Here is a 19,246-nt window from a genome sequence, read left to right on the forward strand (position 1 = left end):
GTGGAAACAATACCACAGCCGTCATGAGAAGCACCGACTGTCGATACACAAATGCAGAACGTATACTACAAGTCTACAAAGCCCAGGGACATACTTTGAACAGCATCCGCCCGTAAAACCCGCTGTACAACACTCGCGTAATGAGATGGGGGTAGGTTCAACCTTAACAGAGATCTTTCAGGAAGAAAGCCTGTTGAAACACAGACAATTTCAGGTCTTTATCCTAGACAAAAGACATGTCCATCCCGTAGTTTTCATACGTTCATTCCGCAACGTATTGCCCAGATTATGGAATGAGAGGCAGAGAATACAATTCGTCGCTGCACATATACAAGGAGACGGTGCTTTATGGGCTACTGAAGCCACAGAGAACTGTACACGTTAGGAAAAATTTGAAATGGGTTTTCTGGCCAAGTACTGGACAGTGGGCGCACACGAACGCCTTAGAAGACAGGTCTTCAGCCCAGAAATTTACAACCGAAAGCTGGGTGGACTTAGGAGGTATTTTGAAAAATGCATTAATTTAACGAGATACTGGGACAAGCCGGTCGCGCACAAAGATGTATTGCGAATCTTAAAGGCAAAATTGCCTGCGCACAAAAGAGAAAAGTTAATCACAGTCCCTGATGTTGACCTTGAACACTTTTGTCAGTGCCTGATACGATGGACCTAATACAGGAAGATGCAAAAAGCAGCTCTGGCCACAATGGCTCGCAGTCCGCGAATAAGAACGGACACGGCCACAATAACAGCCGTATCGGCGGGTCGCGAAATAACGGCGGCACATCGCAACCTTGGCACATCACAAAGCGTACACGCACACCAGAACGGCAACAATGATGTGCCACTAAGCGGACAGGCATTATTTCAAAGACAGAGACGAAATAGAAATCGGTACCACCCCGGTTATCAAAATAACGTAAGCTGGAACCGACGAAACAACAATAGGAATCCCACACCACATTAACTAGTGGTTGCAAAATAATCAAGAGCAAGGTACGCCTGAAAACCGAAATAGGAATAACTACAATCAGGACGTCCAGATAGTCGACGTTATTCAAGCGCCACCGGCGACGACATCCGGGGCGTTAAAGTAAACGCGACCGTATCGAGCTCCCTGATGCCAGTCGCGGGACGGGATAGGGGTAATAGTTCGAATGAACAGATAAACATGCTCCGATATAACGATGAGACTGAAGTCCGTCAAGAGTTATTTAATGAGATAGACAATAATATTGAAGGTGTCTCGGAGTACGTACAAGCCGCTGTTCAAAGAGTTGTGGGAGGTATCCCCACGACATTGATTTTAGATATCTGTGCAACCGTAAGCGTAATAGAAGCTAATTTCTTTAAGAGAATTGCGCAGTCTGTAAAGATTCCGACTTTGCCAGTTCAAAGTTGCGTGGTATCTGGTGGTATTGGTGCCAGAGGCCAGACTGTTACGTTGAAGGCACGGATAGGTATAGAATTCGGAGAACGGAGCGGATCAGTGCACATTTCTTGTCGTAAAAAAATGTCACCGTGTCATGTCTCGTAGGCATGGAATTCACGCGGGAACGGGACGTAATGATCGACCTCCCGCACCGCATGTTAAGTGCCATATAAGATTAGGAGGTGAGGAGTTTGTTTTGAATCTGATAAAGACAAAAGCGGAACGCAGCAGACTGTGCCAAGGAATTCCAGTTAAAATGATCAAGAATAGAATGATGTGGGTGCAAGACCGTTCACAGCATACGAAGCTTGCGTCTGAACTAAAGAACAGTGGGCAAAACGAAGTAGATTCTCCGCTCATACGATGCAATTCCGATGAAGCGAAATCCTTATCGGATGAACAGAAAATGGAGTTATGTATGTTAGTCGAGGAATACTTCGAGGTATTTTCATTAAAGCCTGGCGTGATTAAGGATTATGTTTACCGGATGGAAGTACTACCGCATAAAACTTATTGCCAAGCAACCTATCCCCAAAATTGTTCAAATGGCTCTAACCACTATGGGACTTAACATCTGAGGCCATGAGTCCGCTAGAACTTAGAACTACTTAAACCTAACTAACCTAAGGACATCACACACACATCCATGCCCGAGGCAAGATTCGAACCTAGTACCGTAGCAGTCGCGCGCCTCCGGACTGAAGCTCCTAGAACAGCTCGGCGACAGCGGCCGGCCCAATCTATTCCGCCTCGTGGTCCAAAAGGGAGGCTGTCAAACAGGAGCTTCAGAAGATGATACAGTGGCGTGTTACAGAGCCTTGCCTTTCACCATACAGCAGCCCATTGTTAGCTATGGGCAAGGCAGGCAGAAATGTGCGCTTCGTTCTTGATGCACGGTCTATCATCAAAATAATTTTTCCCGTAAAAACTAGGTCAGTAGTTTTATTATCACCAAAAGGATCTAAAGAAATATGTTTAGTAAGGATATTTGCACAGATGCTGAGTATAAGTAGTAGTTAGGAAGTTTTTCCTTGTGTTTCATGAAAGAATGTTTATGTTGTCAAAAGTGACTCTATGTAATGAGAGAGTATCACTAAGGCACTAAAAATGTGAAATGTGGTAATGAGGACTGAGTATTTTGTCAATGAAAAGATCATTTTCAGCATTAGTTATATAAAGTCTAGATGTTTGACGAGTTTATTATGGAAGATATTTCTGTAAAGATCATTTAAAGTATTGGATAAGGGAAAGTGATGAAAAAACTGCTAAATGAGAACCAAAGTTATGTTTTCATCATTTGTTACCTAGTAGAAATATAAACAGATGAACTGTTACCTGCAACTAAGTGTACATAGAGCAAGAGACAGTAAAATTCAGTGTAACTAGTTATTTTGTGGTAAATACCTTTTCTTTAAAGTTTAATTTCTATGGAATAAATATGTGATGCACGTGTACATTGAATATTACCAAGTAAAGGACAACTAGTGAAATCTGATAGTGAACTGTGAGTAAACAGAGTGCATTCTCTGGTCACACTTGTGCTATATATGGTAACACTAAACTGAGCTGATCACTTAGTGAAAGAAAAGTTGTACAGGCCATATAATAAATGTACTGAAACTGCAAATATTAGTTTGAAAGCAGCACGAAAGATAGGATTTCTAGTACATAAGTCAAGCAGAAGCCAGTATAAGGTGCTATTTGACTGATATATTGTTTTGTCTGTGAATATTTTTCTCTAAGCTAATGTCTTGCTTTTCTATTTCATGTGAGTTGATATGAATTCTATTTTGAATTAGAGAATTGCTATGCAAAGGTGTACTGTCACAATTTCATTAGCATGATCCATTACTTGTTAAAAGATGTGAGACCATGAGTTATGTGAGTTTATGTGGAGCAGGAGTTTAGATTTTTTCCACATGCGACTTCGGAGGCGTGTGTTAAGTTCGTGATCGTCGTCTGTGTTTTTTGGATTTTGTTTGTGTTTTGCTCGTTGCCGATCCATATCTCTAACGGGATTATTTCATGGGTACATGGTAACAAGACGATAACCTAGGTAATGGAAATCAATCTATGAAATAAAAAAAGAGGAAAATAAACAATTTTGTTGTATATATATATTTGTTTTCATCACACTATACATAAATAATACAGGGTGTTGCAAAAGAATTCATCCCGTTTCACAATGTTAAGTATATTTTTTTTCATTAATGTAACTGAAAACTGAATCCCTAGGGCTAAACTCCAGTAGAAATTCAAGTTGTTATAGTATGTCTCATGTAAACCACTACTATAAGGAGCCTAAAATAAAAATCTCCTGGAAAATTTAAGTCATTAGTAGGCCTTCCAATATGCATCTGATTGCTTCAATAATGTTCCGTCCATGGAGGTGTAAGTTCCGCCGCTCCGGGAGCCTCTGACCAAACCAAAGAATACCAAATGACGAAACAAAGAATAAATAAACGTCTCAGCTCCACGCAGCAATTTGAAAGAACTGCACACTGCAAAAATTTATTGAAAGGTGTATAATCTCACTGTCACATCGACTGCTGATAGCAAAACATATTTCTCAAATAAAACTACAGGCAATGCACCTCATAGCAATAACTTCCTAACAGTCTGTCGGAACGTGGAAGTAACCAGTAATGCGTGCTTCGTTTACTCCAAGCAAGTGCACGGAACGTTAGATTTAAGTCTTTACACTTCGACTGTTAGTTCAGTTAGTTTTCCATTTCCGAGTCTGAAAAATAAAGTATTGTTGTACAAAGCTGTATCTGGGTTTAATTTCTTGCCTACATCATTGGTGACCCCCGGCAAAAAGAAGAAAAGCTCTCGAAACTTAATATTGTGCAGCAGTTTCGCCAAACATGGAAGAAGCTAACACAATTCTGCAAGCAACAAGCGACGAGATACGACGACTAAAATAAGAGATTGTGATTTTGGAGCTTGCAACGCTGAAGAATGATAGCAAAACAGAATAGATGAATTTGCAAACTCCGGTAGCAGCAGCCACACATGCCGAAGATTTTTCACGCACGAACGCGCCGTTATCAACAGCACAACGGCTGCAGTTGAGAGTGCCTCCATTCACGCCTACGCAACCAGACGTATGGTTTGCGATAATAGGGAATATCTTCGAGCAACAACGCATAACCGAAGACCGCCAAAAATTCACTCTCGCAATTAGCATCCTTGATCAGAGGGCAACAGTGACAGTCTCTGATTTGATCATACACCCACCGCTCCAGCAATCATACACCACACTTAAAACGCTCATTGTTCGCTGCATGAAATTACCTGAACAGCACCTTTCCCATGTGATGCACCAGGAGAAACGCGGGGACAGAAGTCCATCGAAGTTTGGAGACATTTACGCACTATAGTCGACGCAAGCATGATATCCAATGAATTCTTACTGCAAGTCTGGAGACAGCAGCTTCTTCATCAAGTTCAAGTTACATTGACTGCGTACGAAGGACAGTCTCTCGACAAGCAACTGCAAGTAGCTGAGACAGCTTTCGCAACTTTACAGTCGACGCTAGTAGCTTCCGTAGCAACGTCATCTGCCACCTCTGCAACGGAAGCCAATGATGAGTCATGGGAACGGTCGGAAGAATCAAAGTTAAGCTGCGCAGCCACGGGTTACAGACAAAAACCAGGCACCGCTGATTAGATCAGGAAGCTTCAAGATGCTATGGAAAATATGGCTACTCGGGTACGTAACTTGGAGCTGCAGACGTTCACCAGGTCCACCAGTAACAAGAAGAGGTAACATTCCAAACAGGATCAAGCTCACACCGACAGTTTTTGTTGGTATCACAGGCGATTAGAGTCACAAGCTACGATATGCACAAAACCCTGTGGATACGCAAATGACGAAGGCATCCCTCTCTAGGCGCCACGGGCTGCGGCACTCACGAGCGGCGTCGTATACAGAGGAGGAACCAGGTGACAACACGCACAGTCAAGGTAAGGCACTTGAAGGCTTCCCGTATGCTGTACCTTCATGCCACTCTGCGGCACCCTGGGAGTGTAAGCTAACATGGCACAGATTACAGTGGTGAATAGACTCTCAGGCCTCAACTTCCTGCTAGACACCAGTCCGAAATTGAGTACCTTGCCGTCCCCGAGCTTTGTTAAGGACACACGGGAGCCTTTAAAATTAATAGCAGTTAATAATTCAAGTATAAGGAGCTCACGACAGATACTGGATTATCTACCCGTTATAAGTGGAATTTTGTAGTGGCAGATATTTTACAGCCGACCTTACGTGCACTTGTCTCATTTTGCACTCAGCGTGAACTTGGCAAATAACTCTCTTACTACTGGATCAAATAGAGGCTCGATGAAAGGTTTTCGGTGCACTGAGGCGGAGGCTGTTTTAGAAGGAGTCAGAAGCTCAGCTATGCAGTCTCCCCAACAAGAAGCCACGAAGACTCCAGTAGTTAAACCTAATACAGTGCATTATATACGCACCACCCCAGGTCCGCCAGTATCAACACGCGTCCGCAGACTATCCCCAGAGCGATTAGCGGAGACAAAAGCGATATTTGAGGAGATGCTCCAGGCTGGAGTAATTAGAAGGTCTGACAATTATTGGGCGTCCCGTCTCCACCTAGTACGTAAGAAAGACGGCATATGGCATCCTTGTGGCGACTACCGCCGATTGAACGCGAGAACAATCCCGGACAAGTACCCCATATCAAATATACGAGAGTTTACCTACACACTAGCAGGTGGGAAAGTATTCTGGATTGTCGTAATGCATACATTCAGATTCCTGTTGCTCTGGCTGACGTGGCAAAGATGGCCGTGATCACACCCTTTGGGCTATTCGAATTTCTGTTCATGCCATTTGGACTCAAAAATGCGGCCCAATACTGGCAAAGATTCATTGTTGAAGTGCTCCAGGGATTACCTTTCTCTTATTCATATCTGGATGATATTTTGCTATTCTCAGAGGATATGCAATCACATGATACACATATTCATGGGGCACGACAGAGGCTCGATAAATATCGAGCAGTATTAAATGAGGGCAAATACGTCATGGGAAAGAGTCAAGTAACTTTTCTTGGCTATATAATTTGAGGCGACGGTATACCGCCATTACTGGAGAAGATCGACATTTTGCGCAACCTACCCAAACCTACAGACTACAAACAACTTAGGCGTTATCTCGATATGGCAAATTTTACCAGCTCATTTACTAGTTACCGCAGAAACAAAGGCCCCGCTTAAGAATGCACTGGCTGGCAGGAATACCACAGGGAATCGAAAGCTACAATGGACTCCAGAAATGACCAAAGCTTTTGGCGACTTACAAAGAAGCTTAGTGGAGGCAGTGTTACTCGTACAACCATACCTGCAACACCGTTGAGTATTGTTGTAGACGCTAGCCAGGTCACAATTTGTGCAGCCTTGCAACAACAGGTCGATAGACATTGGCCACATCTTAGCTTCTTCTCAAAGAAGCTGCAACTCTGACAGACCAAATGGAGTGCATATGACAGAGAATTGTTGGCAATATATGAACGCGTCAAACATTTCTGCCCGGATGTTGAAGCCAGGCCAGTAACAATTTTCACTGATCATAAAGCTATAGTATCAGCTTTCAGCAACATCAGCGATAAGTGCCGCCAAGGCAATTCCGGCACATAGAGTTTGTCAGTCAATTGACCACTGATATAAGGCACATCAGAGGTGCGGAGAACCTGGTTGCAGATTACTTTTCTCGTGTTTGCGGTGTGACCAGCACAATAAGCTACAAAGAACTCGCGATATCGCAGGAAGCGGATCTGAAGCTAGAGAAGCTATTGACGGACCACACAACAGGTTTACACTTACAGCCGATGCTTATACCAGCAAGAAGACTTAAGTTATGGTGCCTTATATCACAGCAGTAGCCGCGCCCATACAAAATGGCTCTGAGCACTATGGGACTTAACTTCTGAGGTCATCAGTCCCCTAGAACTTAGAACTACTTAAACCTAACTAACCTAAGGTCATCACATACATCCATGCCCGAGGCAGACCGTAGCGGTCACGCGGTTCCAAACTGTAGCGCCTAGAACCGCTCGACCACCCCGGCCGGCTGCGCCCATACATTCCACAACAATTTCGTAAGGCGGCATGTGACAGTGTTCATGGCCTGGCATACCCAGGGGCAAATGCCACGATCAAGTTACTGACAGCACGTTCCCTCAGGCCATCAATTAAAAAGGACGCCAGGGAATGGGCTTGCGCATGTCTACAATGTCAGAGCTGCAAACGCGGAAATTGGGAATTTCACAGGACCGCCAGCAAAATTTTCCCAAGTCCATCTGGATTTAGTGGGTCCATCAAATACTTGTTAACAGTGGTAGACAGATGCACGAGATGGGCGGAGGCCATTCAGACTACTGGCATTTCGGCAGAAACGGTTGCAAAGGCGTATGTCTCTCGATGGCTAGCTCGCTTTGGGTGCCCCCTTCATATCACAACAGATCAAGGCCGCAAGTTGGAGTCTAGTCTGTTCAACGGTCTATCTAATTTATGTGAGTTCCATCATCACCATACAACAAGCTACCATCCAGCAAGCAATGGTACGGTGGAGGTGTGGCACAGAACGTTGAAGGCAGCTGCCATGCGTCTTCAGAGAAGATGGATAGAAGCATTATCATTGGTTCTCCTTAGATCACGGACCGCATACAAAACGGGGGTCGGTGCCTCAGTGGTGGAATTGGTGTATGGGGAACCATTGAGAATCCCGGCAGAATGCCTAACCGCCGCCGCGTCACCGATAGCAATAAACCTCTCATCACTGACACGCGAAATCCGTCAGCATGTGGAAACAATGAGAAGCCCTACGGTATCTAGACATGGTGAGCGACCAGTTTTCGTGCATAAGACGTTGGCAGACAGTACACATGTCATGCTCCGCACAGATTCAGTCAGAGCGCCACTACAACCTCCATATACTGGACCTTATCGAATAGTACGACGCAACACCCATACTATGGAATTCTCACAGAACGACAAAAGTATTAGCGTGTCCATAGAAATGGTAAAACCAACATGGGTCTTGCCAGAACTTGAGTACGATCACACTCAATAGGATGAGAAGGCCCAAAGATTGGAACTCACTACGCATCTTATGGCAGAAGAACCCATGGCAAGAGGACATGGAACCACAACGCAACAGCCCACACCAGCTCCCTCATCCTCGCAGCAACAAGTCGTCCGTACGAGAACGGGCAGACAAGTCAAGTTTAAGACTCTCATTTATCCCGGGTGATCCACACTTTTTAAGGGCGGCCGCTGTGGGAACGTGGGAGTAACCAGTGTTGCGCTGCAGTCCGGAACCGCGCGACTGCTATGGTCGCAGGGTCGAATCCTGCCTCGGGCATGGATGTGTGTGATGTCCTTAGGTTAGTTAGGTTTAGTAGTTCTAAGTTCTAGGGGACTGATGACCTCAGATGTTGAGTCCCATAGTGCTCAGAGCCATTTGAACCAATCAGTGATACGTGCTTCGTTTACTGAATGCAAGCTCAACGAACGTTAGATTTAAGTCTTTGCTCTGTGACTGTTAGTTCAGTTATTTTTCTTTTCCGAGGCGGAAAAATAAAGTATTTTTGTGTAAAGCTGTAATTTGTTGCCTACAAGCCTTTAAAAACAAATAGGGGGCAACGGAAGAAAAAGATACAACTTTGATCAATGACGTCATAGTTTACTCGTAGACATTAATGTCTTTATTTTCGAGCCATAGATAATAAATCGGTTATCTTCTGTGGCGAGACATCATCACTGTAAATTGATATAAATGAATGTGCTTTTAAAAAACAGGGCTAGAAATGGCGCGCGATTTTTGGCACTTGTGTTAATTTAAATCATTTTTAGTTCCAATTCATTCGGTACTTATTTTTATTCTTAGTGGGTCTGATATATTTTGGAAGAATTTTTTCGTTCTGGACAACTTGTACTTTTCGATTTTCTTTGTAGGCCTGGATTTATCGGCTCAACCGAAGAATGAGATACTGGTGCAAAACAGAAAGGAAAAGAAAAAAGTGATGAAGTAACGTTATTATGGAATGCATCAGCTGACACGTATGGGTTGTATCCCAAACTTCAGTTGATCTGTAGTGGTTGACTGTAGTACGGAATACAAATTCAACGCATATCGACTATTCCGCTTTCGGTAGCACTAGTATTCCATTCTTCAGTTGACCTATGTTGGTCAGCTGACGTACGGGATACAAATTTTACAGGTGTTGCTTTTTTCGCCTACGCAACTAGAAGTATCCTGTTCTTCAACTGATACTAGTACCAGCGAAGGTGGTATGAGCGACATCCGTGAAATTTGTATCCCATACTTCAGTTGGCCTTCAATACTAGTAGTATCGACTGAAAATTGTCATAGCAATACTAGCGTCGTTGAAAAAACCTACAACAATAAAATTAGTATCCCGTACTTCAGTTAACCTATATAGGTCAACCGAAGAATAGGATTCTAGTACTAGCGAAGGTGAAAAATAGAGATATACGTATGATTTGTATCCCATACTGCAGTTGACCTATGTAGGTCAAATGAAGAACGGGATATTATCTTCGTAGTTCAACTGTGTCACAGCATGCCAATGTTACGTATGTCACTTTTTCGTCTTTTCTAGTACCACTATTCTATTCTTCAGTTGATCTACATAAGTCATAGGTCAACGGAAATACGGGATACAAATTTTTTGTATGTCCGTCTTTTCGCCTTCGATAGGACATGCATCGACTGAAAAATATCGTAGTAATACTAGTCCTAGTGAAAGTGAAAAAAAGCGACAGCTGTAAAATTTGTATTCGTACTGCAGTTGACGAACGCTGCTTCAAGTCTCTCATATTCATAGGAATGGATAAATCAGGTCAGCTGAAGAACAGAATAGCAGGACTCAAAGAAGCGATGTGCTTAACATTATTTTTGAAATATGACTGTACGTGGTATATGTATACCATCTACTTTCTCTGTTCTACATTCCTTTGTTTCTCACTACTCGTATTTGTTGTTAAATCTGTGCAATACATCATCTCTGGTAATTTCTGACGTCATTGGTCAAAGCTGACGGGTGGTATCCCATTCTTCAGTACTCCCAGAAATCGTATAAATTCTAGTGTCCGATTCCATTCTTTGGCTTTGAGCAATGACGTCCTACCAATCGATGAAAGCAGCGGATGATATTTGTAATCAAACTAATGTAGTATATGATAAAGTTACAGTCACGTCACACGATTATTTAATTAGCCACGAATTATATCGAAATGAACAGAAATAAATAACAAAATAATATATATATATATATATATATATATATATATATATATATATATATATATGTGTGTGTGTGTGTGTGTGTGTGTGTGGGATAAATTACTGTCTTAATTTATGCCAGTGTAAGAAACGCATAGATAACGTTTAACTTCCACTACAGTGTAGCGCGTGGTGAAGTTATGCTATGAAATAGCGTTAGTTTATAATCACTGACTCTAGCGGGACTACCGCGGGAAATTAGAGTTTTGGGAGAGGAGAAACTGAAATGTAGCACAACAACGGGAAAATGAAAGAAATAATACTTTATATAAAACAGTAACATGAAACGTAGGAAAAGCGACGTAGAAATCCTAAAACAGTCAATACAAAAAAACCGAAAAATTCACAAAAGTAACAAATTTTGAATCAATAAATAGCCGGCCGGAGTGGCCGTGCGGTTCTAGGCGTTACAGTCTGGAACCGAGCGACCGCTACGGTCGCAGGTTCGAATCCTGCCTCGGGCATGGATGTGTGTGATGTCCTTAGGTTAGATAGGTTTAATTAGTTCTAAGTTCTAGGCGACTGATGACCTCAGAAGTTAAGTCGCGTAGTGCTCAGAGCCATTTGAACCATTTTTTTTCAATTAATAGAATACATCTAGTTATGATATCAGTATCAATAACTTTTTCATGCAGTTAATAGAGCAGTTACTAGCGCGGAAGACGTATTATATTGCAGTGTACACACTTTCCGGAAGATCCGTCTAAATAATGAACCATACAGTAGTTGGAATCGCTAACGAGAACAGATGTATATAGGAGGTCAGTTCTAGTTACCGATTCCAACCATTCTATGGTTCATAATTTTGGACATGTTTGCAGTAGGTGTGTGAACCTTGTTTTCTTAAGATTTCTAGAGTTCTTATTAATCTCTGAATATCTGCGAAAAAGTGACAAATATTGTAGGTATCCATTGGAGGTTTTTTCTTTTTTAAAGAAATGAAGAAAGTAACACCAAATGTAGAAATCCTATAACACTGTAGTGTATACAAGTGCTACAAAAACGGTTTTAATAACGAACCGCAGAACGAATGGAATCGGTAACTAGAGTAAACCTATATAGGTCGATTTTAATTACCGATTCCAATATTTGTTACTTTTTCGCAGTAGTTCAGAGAGTAATTACTAATGGTGAAACCCTATTATATTTCTGATTACAAACCCGCTGGAAAAAATTATCTAAATAACGAACACGAAATGACTTGAATCGGTAACTAGCACTGACCTATATAACTTAATGCTAGTTACCGATTCCACTTTTTCTTACTTTCCGTGAATTTTTGTTGCTTCTATAGTGGCTGCTCTTTCAGGATTTCTGTGTCGGTTTCTCTACATTTCTTGCTGCTGTTCTTATTATCTTTCGTACATGTTATGATTTGTTTCATTTTCCGTTGTTGTGTTACATTTTAATTTCTCTTTGGCCAAAATTCCCGAGATCCCGCGTTAGTCCTGTTAGATTCAAAAATTATTATTATATATTAACTCTGTTTTATAATATCATGACTTCATCATGTGCTATACTGCAATAGATTTAAATGTTATCTAAGCCGCGCGGGATTAGCCGAGCGGTCTTGGGCGCTGCATGGACTGTGTGGCTGGTCCCGGCGGAGGTTCGAATTCTCCCTCGGGCATGGGTATGTGTGTTTGTCTTTAGGATAATTTAGGTTAAGTAGCGTGTAAGCTTAGGGGCTGATGACCTTAGCAGTTAAGTCCTATAAGAGTTCACACACATTTTAACATTTTTGAACAAATGTTATCTCTGCTTTTCTTATATAAATAACGATATTAATTTATTTCACATATGTATATTCCTCTTTCTCTTTTATTTTCGTTACCTTCTATTCTTTTAGATGTAATTCTCTGCTAAGTAATTTATGATGTGACCTGTGACTGTAATTTTATCGTATGCTGTATTTGTTTTTTTACGAATATGATAAGTTGCTTTCAAAGATTGCCTCTATATAGCGTCTTTGCCTTAGATATGTCGTCATTGCTTAAAGCCGACTCGGGGAATCGCACACTAGAATTGACCCAAGAAATCAGTAACTGCAATAGCTCTGGCGAAAATAATATAAAGCAATGACTGATAGAGAGTGTGATGATTATGTTGTTTCTCTGCGAGAAGAGCGGTTTCGGACTGTGTGCCATTTGAAACAACGTTCGGTGCCTCCACGGCACACACATAAGTAGTCTGGGTACATCATTCCCCGGAGCTAGAAGCTGGCTGGAGGTTGGATTTTCTGTGCTGATCACATGAAACAGTTTTCCCAAAAATTATTAATAAAATGATTTTTCCCGGTCGTTCGCGTCCTCCCATTACTCTGCAAGATACAAAATATGGTGAACGTTAACGTAAGAATGGCTTCTCATTTTTCAAAAAGGCCTTTTGATTTTGAAAAGGTGAATCATTTATACCTATGCACATATAATTTTGGGGTTGATTTAAACTAATGGTAATGACGACAGTTTTCATTTACCTGCCTCTACCGGACGTACGACAGATATGCCGCCGGTAGAGAAAGCTATCCGATATATTTACCAGCAAGTCCGAAGTACGGCATTCACTCTTCTGTTGCTATGCGACGTCGCAGTTAACTCGAAGTGATTAGAGGGGAGGAAGGAGCATAATCGGAACTGTACTTACACCGGCACAAAAATATCACCTACCGTGACATGGAGCAGCTTTGGAGCTCAGTGGTGTAATGCCAATTAAGGGTGGTCCGTAAATGAGGTATCTCACTACAAATAAATGCTGTTCCACACTGTGGCAATGGTGCAAATTCTTGTCGAAAAATGAAATTTTTGACGTAGTCTCGCAACTGTGGAAAGAAGGCAGATTTCAAATATCTCCAGGGACGTGATTCCTGAGACCTTCTTTTCCACAAGAAACGCCGCGAAGCAAATTAAGCTTTGGATAGTGTCTTTCACACTTGACGGGCAGATTTGGCTTCTGTGATCCTCGTGTTCTTACGTATCACGGTTCACTTTTTTTACTTAATGAGAACGTAACCGGCCGGCCGAAGTGGTCGCGCGGTTCTGGCGCTGCAGTCTGGAACCGCGAGACCGCTACGGTCGCAGGTTCGAGTTCTGCCTCGGGCATGGATGTGTGTGATGTCCTTAGGTTAGTTAGGTTTAACTAGTTCTAAGTTATAGGGGACTAATGACCTCCGCAGATGAGTCCCATAGTGCTCAGAGGCATTTGAACCATTTTTTGAGAACGTAACCACATTATTGAGTAGCAAACGTAAAATAAATACACTCCTGGAAATGGAAAAAAGAACACATTGACACCGGTGTGTCAGACCCACCATACTTGCTCCGGACACTGCGAGAGGGCTGTACAAGCAATGATCACACGCACGGCACAGCGGACACACCAGGAACCGCGGTGTTGGCCGTCGAATGGCGCTAGCTGCGCAGCATTTGTGCACCGCCGCCGTCAGTGTCAGCCAGTTTGCCGTGGCATACGGAGCTCCATCGCAGTCTTTAACACTGGTAGCATGCCGCGAAAGCGTGGACGTGAACCGTATGTGCAGTTGACGGACTTTGAGCGAGGGCGTATAGAGGGCATGCGGGAGGCCGGGTGGACGTACCGCCTAATTGCTCAACACGTGGGGCGTGAGGTCTCCACAGTACATCGATGTTGTCGCCAGTGGTCGGCGGAAGGTGCACGTGCCCGTCGACCTGGGACCGGACCGCAGCGACGCACGGATGCACGCCAAGACCGTAGGATCCTACGCAGTGCCGTAGGGGACCGCACCGCCACTTCCCAGCAAATTAGGGACACTGTTGCTCCTGGGGTATCGGCGAGGACCATTCGCAACCGTCTCCATGAAGCTGGGCTACGGTCCCGCACACCGTTAGGCCGTCTTCCGCTCACGCCCCAACATCGTGCAGCCCGCCTCCAGTGGTGTTGCGACAGGCGTGAATGGAGGGACGAATGGAGACGTGTCGTCTTCAGCGATGAGAGTCGCTTCTGCCTTGGTGCCAATGATGGTCGTATGCGTGTTTGGCGCCGTGCAGGTGAGCGCCACAATCAGGACTGCATACGACTGAGGCACACAGGGCCAACACCCGGCATCATGGTGTGGGGAGCGATCTCCTACACTGGCCGTACACCACTGGTGATCGTCGAGGGGACACTGAATAGTGCACGGTACATCCAAACCGTCATCGAACCCATCGTTCTACCACTCCTAGACCGGCAAGGGAACTTGCTGTTCCAACAGGACAATGCACGTCCGCATGTATCCCGTGCCACCCAACGTGCTCTAGAAGGTGTAAGTCAACTACCCTGGCCAGCAAGATCTCCGGATCTGTCCCCCATTGAGCATGTTTGGGACTGGATGAAGCGTCGTTTCACGCGGTCTGCACGTCCAGCACGAACGCTGGTCCAACTGAGGCGCCAGGTGGAAATGGCATGTCAAGCCGTTCCACAGGACTACATCCAGCATCTCTACGATCGTCTCCATGGGAGAATAGCAGCCTGCATTGCTGCGAAAGGTGGATATACACTGTACTAGTGCCGACATTGTGCATGCTCTGTTGCCTGTGTCTATGTGCCTGTGGTTCTGTCAGTGTGATCATATGATGTATCTGACCCCAGGAATGTGTCAATAAAGTTTCCCCTTCCTGGGACAATGAATTCACGGTGTTCTTATTTCAGTTTCCAGGAGTGTAGTTACATCTACATCTCCATGACAGGAATGAATTCACAAATACCAACAAGTTTTCGTTTATTACCATCATCAAAGACTTCCATTAACTGAATCCTGCATGGCTTGAAACATAGAAGTCGCCGCCGAACACCCGAGACACGCTTGTGAGTCTGGCACGGAGAATAAACATACGTGGAATCCTTGAAGCACACTTTTGAATATGTCGGAGGTCACCAGCGGGTTTTCCCATAGATAAACAACCAGTGTCTTGAAACTGATGGTGACATCATTGAATGCTTTGGGCTGCAGGAGGTGTAGTACCGTGCTCTTGTCCGTTATTGAATCTTACCTGTTGTCTTTTGCTGCTTTCTTTTATCGTCGTCTCTATCTGAGGGAAAATGTTAATGAACGAGCGAGACAGAGAGCGACCTATTTGCACATTTGAAATCAGTACAAATGATCTGGAAAGATACATCGAGGTGAATGAGTAGCTTTTAGTTTCGATGCTTGTGTTAAAACCCACCCAGAGATTCGACCTTCATGAAGTAGGAGGTACAGTCTTAGGAAGCCTGTTCAATCTGCTTGAAAAACCTTGTATTTTAATACCACGCAAGCATAGGGCTCACTATTGCTTCGTCACATCTCACAGTCCTATACTTTCTTTAGACTGCAAACAAACGCTAAATCATCTTAGCATTAGAGCCTTATAGCTCTAACCATTCTCCAAGAGTGAAAAAAGTTGAGGTAGGAAATCTGTCTTTCTCTGCACCGTTTGGGTCACGTGCGTAATTGTCTGGTATCGACTGTGATCGTATCGCTTATGGATAGGCTAATTAAAATCCATGACTGGCTTTGCAGTTCGTTGGTGTCGTTTGCGTCTAAGGGGCAGCTATACTTTATCACATCGTTGAATTACTGTTATGGTATTTCCAGGAATCTGATTAAGCTGCAAGCAGAATTTCTTTGTCGAAAATGGTCGACCTCGAAACAGTGTGGCTACAGTTTAATAGATAAAAGTGTGGGAAATGAATACTTTGACAGAAAGGCACCAAGTGGTACAAGAGTATTTCCCTATTTGTGAGATAAATGATAAAAGGTTCATTCTAGTGCTACTACAGAAAAACCATTCCTACAATTGGAAAATGGGATGAGTAGCTACATGATATCTTTGGATGCTTCTGACGTTACTGGAACTTTTCAGGTAGAGGTCCCGCAGAAGCATTCCCAGATGGCATGCACGTGCAGACTAACGGACTGGAAAAAAACTTGGATCTTGGCCTGAGGGAGGTGGGAGCGTAATGCCAGCAGGTCGCAACGACAGTTCGTTGTAGTGCATGTGAGCACAAAAACTGGAGACGAGTTGGACACAGGACAGCTGTGCGACAAGGCAAGATGAAATAGGTTCGTCCTTAAGGTACTACACCACGTGAAGCTGATAGGGTTGTCTGACAGACTCCAGCGAATAGAGGAATGACAACACCAGAAGTCCAGATACAGACTACAGACACTGCGTGTCACCACGAGTAGTCGGAAACATACACTCGCTGACAAAGCAAGTGAGACATTCAGAAGTCATGGTAGGATATCAGTGCCGGCCGGAGTGGCCTGGCGGGTCTAGGCGCTTCAGTCTGGAACCGCGCGACAGCTACGGTCGCAGGTTCGAATCCTGCCTCGGGCATGGATGTGTGTGATGTCCTTAGGTTAGTTAGGTTTAAGTAGTTCTAAGTTCTAGGGGACTGATGACCTCAGATGTTAAGTCCCATAGTGCTCAGAGCCATTTTGTGATATCAGTGTAACCTCATACACGTTCACATCGGCGGGTATATAAATGATTAAGAGTTACAATACTCTGTGACATGTAGAACGGCCCCACAGTGCTTTTTATTTATTTATTTATTTATTTATTGTTCCGTGGGACCACATTTAGGAGAAGTCTCCATGGTCATGGAACGAGTCAATACATGAAATTATAACACGATTGTAGAAACAGATAAAATGAAATATAAGAAACATATTCAGGCGACAAGTCGCTAGTTTAAATAAAGAAAATCAAGAATGTAACACTGGAATTTGCTTAATTTTTTAGCTCTTCCAGGAGCTCCTCGACAGAATAGAAGGAGTGAGCCATGAGGAAACTCTTCAGTTTAGACTTAAAAGTGTTTGGGCTACTGCTAAGATTTTTGAGTTCTTGTGGTAGCTTATTGAAAATGGATGCAGCAGAATACTGCACTCCTTTCTGCACAAGAGTCAAGGAAGTGCATTCCACATGCAGATTTGATTTCTGCCTAGTATTAACTGAGTGAAAGCTGCTAACTCTTGGGAATAAGCTAATATTGCTAACAACAAACGACATTAAAGAAAATACATACTGTGAGTGCAATGTCAAAATTCCCAGACTATTGAATAGGGGTCGACAAGAGGTTTTCGAACTTACACCATACATAGCTCGAACAGCCCGTTTTTGAGCCAAAAATACCCTTTTTGAATCAGAAGAATTACCCCAAAAAATAATACCATATGACATAAGCGTATGAAAATATGCGAAGTATACTACTTTTCGTGTTGAAATGTCACTTATTTCAGATACTGTTCTAATGGTTAATAAAGCGGCATTTAGTTTCTGAACAAGATCCTGAACATGGGCTGTTTAATTCTGTTACAGCCTGCTAGGGTAAGTGGCGCGAACAGCGCTAGTTTAACAAAGATCACTGTGAAAGGCACGGAGATGCCGTGTACTCAAGTGAGCTAGCGCTATCAGCACACGTCAGAGTTCGAAAGGGGAACTTTGGAATGCCAATTTCTTAGATTGATCTAATCGTGCACTACCAATATTCAAGGGGCATTTGGAGGTGACAGTGGCCCGATGTTGGAGTGCGTAGAAGTGTGAGGATGGGCACACTCATCGTCATGGTTTCGGTTGACTATGACTGACCAACACAAGGCAGCATCGCCATATTGAGCACGAAGCACATCGTAACACTTTCACACCTGTGGCTGCCATCCGAGAACGAGTAATAGACCACGTGCAACATTTTATTCAATGCACACCATTTTTCTAACAGCCGGACTAAGGAGTTACCGTCCAATGCGTGGGCTTAGTTAAAACCGCAACACAAATGGTTGTACTTGGAGTGGTGACATGACTGGGAGGTATGGACTTCTGATGAATGGTGTCGCATTGTGTTCTACGATGGATGGCGGTCTTGAACTACCCCAGATAAGCTATTTGACATGTATGGTGGCGACCTGGAGATACTACCGTTCTTGCAATATTTTGACAGGAGCTTCTGCGTGGCTGCTAGCGTCATGATGTGGAGAGACATCGAGTATGACTTCAGGTCACAGCTGGTGCCAATTAAGCGAACTCTGACGGCCCTGTGTTACGTCCCAGACACCGTGCAATCTCATGTAGTACCTTTCAAAGGACAGTATTGTGATGTAATTTTTTATTGGGACATACCTGTCCACACATGATACTGAGGAAGTCTCAGACTGGGTATATGTTGGTTGTGTGGATCAGGAGAATGTTTTGTATTGCATTTGTGATCTTTGTAAAACAGAGCTGAAATAGTAACAATAAGATTTATTCTTGTCTATTTCATTACTATTCAGTAAGTATGAGGGCAGTGTACCATTAACAAGTGATGTTATCATAGAAAAGATAACAGCCGATACTGCAAGATACTTTCGACAAGCCTTGTAATTATCATTTCATTCTAAGAGAGCTGCATGGTCACCGGTGGTATCTGTTCAAATTGTTCAAATGGCTCTGAGCACTATGGGACTTAACTTCTGAGGTCATCAGTCCCCTAGAACTTAGAACTAC

General features: G+C 43.4%; 1 protein-coding gene across 1 annotated transcript in view; it reads right to left on the bottom strand.

Moving 5' to 3' along the window:
• The window catches only part of LOC124778790 (glutamate receptor ionotropic, kainate 2), a 341,610-nt gene that overhangs the window by 310,774 nt on the left and 11,590 nt on the right, over window positions 1-19,246 (bottom strand). The window lies entirely within an intron of this gene.

The sequence above is a fragment of the Schistocerca piceifrons genome, chromosome 1 (genome assembly GCF_021461385.2).
Source record: "Schistocerca piceifrons isolate TAMUIC-IGC-003096 chromosome 1, iqSchPice1.1, whole genome shotgun sequence".
In the NCBI taxonomy this organism is placed as follows: domain Eukaryota; kingdom Metazoa; phylum Arthropoda; class Insecta; order Orthoptera; family Acrididae; genus Schistocerca; species Schistocerca piceifrons.